The sequence below is a fragment of the Mustela lutreola genome, chromosome 11 (genome assembly GCF_030435805.1).
Source record: "Mustela lutreola isolate mMusLut2 chromosome 11, mMusLut2.pri, whole genome shotgun sequence".
Taxonomy (NCBI): domain Eukaryota; kingdom Metazoa; phylum Chordata; class Mammalia; order Carnivora; family Mustelidae; genus Mustela; species Mustela lutreola.
The window spans coordinates 48,746,970-48,750,968 of NC_081300.1; positions in this window are offsets into that span (position 1 = coordinate 48,746,970).

Here is a 3,999-nt window from a genome sequence, read left to right on the forward strand (position 1 = left end):
AGGGAAATAGTAAGATGAAGGGAAGGGGCTTTGAATGAGCATATAAGCTAATTTGCTTTTGCCCCCCATAAGGTACCAGGGGTTGGGCACTACATCTTTACTCTTCTTTCCCTTTCTTCCCAGAGAAGGGGAGATGGGAGCTGAAGGATAAAAGGTATAATTAAACTGGAGAGACTGGGTTAGAGGGAACCAACCAGGCAGCTTGGAATAACTCAACCATACCTCTGGAATGATTATCTTTCCAGGCAACCTTGACCTTCCAACTCATCAAGTAGGGCAGCTCAAGACTTTATCTGCCACTGTCCCAAGATGCCTAAGTTCAGGCATGATAACCTCCCCTACTTTTCCTTTCTTTGTGTCTCCCTAGAGAGCAATAGAAAAAAAAGAAACGTTCTATAAAGTATTAAAAGTCATTATTATTAAAATGTGAGAGGTTAGGTGGAGACTTCATACATAGACATACTTGTGTTTTGAAAAAATAAAGGGGTATCAAGATATTCATGTGTGCATTTCCTAATATTCATATAAAAACAGTAGAGGCTAAACCATATTATTTATATGGGGAATTAAGCATTGAAGGGACAGGGATGAAAGGCAGACTTCTTTGAACATATATTGTTTTATAGAACTCACTTTGTAACAATGTACCTGTATTACATAATTTAAAATGAAATTCAATAAATGAGTGAATAGGGGCGCCTGGGTGGCTCAGTGGGTTAAGCCGCTGCCTTCAGCTCAGGTCATGATCTCAGGGTCCTGGGATCGAGTCCCGCATCCAGCTCTCTGCTCAGCGGGGAGCCTGCTTCCCCCTCTCTCTGCCTGCCTCTCTGCCTACTTGTGATCTCTCTCTGTCAGATAAATAATAAAATCTTTAAAAAAAAAAAAAAAAAAAAATAAATGAGTGAATAAAGCAACTCTAATATCCAAAAGTAAAAGTAAACTTGTATACCCAGTTGGTAGCATAACTACACATAAAGAGCTATTCTAGGAGACCTAAAAACACAGTAATTTGACTAAATATCCCCATGAGATATACCCTAATGAGAATTACTGCAAAAAAAAAATTTGTGTTTCAGAAACCATATTGCTGGTGATAACATTGTTTTGTGCAATAAAGAAAACACATTTTTTTTTTTTTAAAGATTTTATTTATTTATTTGACAGAGAGAAATCACAAGTAGATGGAGAGGCAGGCAGAGAGAGAGAGAGAGAGAGGGAAGCAGGCTCCCTGCCGAGCAGAGAGCCCGATGTGGGACTCGATCCCAGGACCCTGAGATCATGACCTGAGCTGAAGGCAGCGGCTTAACCACTGAGCCACCCAGGCGCCCAAGAAAACACATTTTTAATGGTTGAAAAGAGATGTAGCTATAAGATCAATGAGGGTAAATAGCAAATAGTCCTAAACTTAAATTGGAAGTTTCAGCTTTTGTCCTTAAAAATGCTCCTGGAATGCCTGGGTGGCTCAGTTGGTTAAACACCCAATACTTGATTTCGGCTGAGGTCATGATTTCAGGGTGGTAAGATAGAGCCTGGTGTCGGCCTTAACACTTATCATGGAGTCTGCTTGAGATTCTCTCTCTCTCTATCCTTCTGCACCTCCACCACTCCCTCTGAATAAATAGAATCTTTTTTTTTTAAAAAAAAAAAAAAAAAAAAGTGTTCTTAGCCCCTCCCATTGAAAAGGTCAAGAAACTATACTTTTGCCAATATCACACTGCTTTGATTACTTTAGCTTTTATAATCTTTGAGTCAAGAGTGCTTGTCCTATGACTTTGTTCTTCCTTGGTATAGTGTTGGCTATTCTGGGTCTTTTGCCTTTCCATGTAAGTGAATTTCAGGATCAGTTTATAGCAAAGTTGCAAGATATAAAGTTAACATACAAATGTTAACTGCTTTTTCATATAGCAACAATGACAAATTGGAATTTGAAATTTAAAAGAGTATCATTTAAGGAGAGAGGCAAGTTGGTGGAGGAGTAGCAGACTGAAATGACATCAGATCCCACAAGTTCAGCTAGATCATTATCAAACCATTCCGGACACCTACAAACTCAGCAGGTGATAGAAGAGAAGAAGAGTAGCAATTCTAGGAACAGAATATTGACCACTTTCTGAAGGATAGGACATGCAGAGAAGGGAATCCAAAACAATGGGAAGATAGACCATGGAGGGAGGGGCCAGCTCCTGGCAAGTGGCAGAGCAACCGAGCACAAAATCAGAACTTTTAGAAGTCTGCTCCACTGAAGACATTACTCCAGAGGCTAAGCGAGGTTGGAGCCCTCTTGGTGACAGTGTGGCCTCAGGTCCCGCAAGGTCCCCCAGAAGGATCAGGGGTGCCTGAGTGTGACAGAGCTGCCAGGTATCAGAGCAGGGAAGCCAACTACAGAGAAAGAACTTAAAAGTGAGCTTTCAGATCAAGGTTACCTTAAACCATGATCAAAGACACAGTCAGGACACTTCTCTTTGAGCAGGGACCCCACAAGTGGCAGATCCAGGGAGACTCACCTTCCTCTGAGAGGAGCAGTGTGGCAAGAATCTGTTGAGCTTGGAGACTCCAAATGGGGCTGTGTGCCAGAGATAGAAATGCTTGGTCACAGGCCAGGTGAGCATGGAGCAGGGCCGGAGACCAGGAAGACAGGAGGGATTGACTGCTTATCTCTGAGAATGCATTGAGGAGTGGGGACCCAAGCTCTCTGCTCCTCCAAGTCAGAGATTGGGAGGCCGCCATTTTCATTCCCATCCTCCAAAGCTCTACGGAAAGCGTTCAGGGAACAAAAGCTCAGAGAGCGAACCCGAGCAGATTACTTAGCGGGGTCCTTGGCAAGGATGGTGCAATTCCACCTCGGGCAGAGACATTTGAGTATCACTGCATCAGGCCCCTCCCCCAGAAGATTAGCAAGAACAACCAGCCAAGAACAAGCTCACTGATCAAGGAGAACAGTGGAACTCTAGAGCTAAGGGAAAGCAACACAGAGCATTCATGGCTTTTCCCCCATGATCCTTTAGTCTTGCAAAGTTAAATTTTTTTATTTTATTTTTTTTCTATTCTGCTTTTTCTAACTTTTCCTCTTTCCTCTTTTAGCGTTTTTTTTTTTTTAAGATTAATTTATTTATTTGACAGAGATCACAAGTTGGTGAGAGGCAGGCAGAGAGAGAGGAGGAAGCAGGCTCCCTGCTCAGCAGAGACACCCCCCCCCCCAATGCGGGGCTCGATCCCAGGATGCTGGGATCATGACCTGAGCCGAAGCCAGAGGCTTTAACCCACCGAGCCATCCAGGTGCCCGGGTATTCATCCTTTCTGATGGAAGCATAATACTCCATAGTGTATATGGACCACATCTTCCTTATCCATTCATCTGTTGAAGGGCATCTTGGTTCTTTGCACAATTTGGCAACTGTGGCCATTGCTGCTATAAACATTGGGGTACAGATGGCCCTTCTTTTCACTACATCTGTATCTTTGAGGTAAATACCCAGTAGTGCAATTGCAGGGTCATAGGGAAGCTCTATTTTTAATTTCTTGAGGAATCCCCACACTGTTCTTCAAAATGGCTGCACCAACTTGCATTCCTACCAACAGTGTGAGAGGGTTCCCCTTTCTCCACATCTTCTCCAACACATGTTGTTTCCTTTCTTGCTAATTTTGGCCATTCTAACTGATGTAAGGTGGTATCTCAATGTGGTTTTAATTTGAATCTCCCTGATGGCTAGTGATGATGAACATTTTTTTCATGTGCCTGATAGCCATTTGTATGTCTTCTTTGGAGAAGTGTCTGTTCATGTCTTCTGCCCATTTTTTTACATGATTATCTGTTTTGTGTGTGTTGAGTTTGAGAAGTTCTTTATAGATCTTGGATATCAGCCTTTTGTCTGCACTGTCATTTACAAATAGCTTCTCCCATTCCGTGGGTTGCATCTTTGTTTTGTTGAGTGTGCAGAAGGTTTTGATCTTGATGAAGTCCCAAAAGTTCATTTTTGCTTTTGTTTCCTTTGCCTTTGG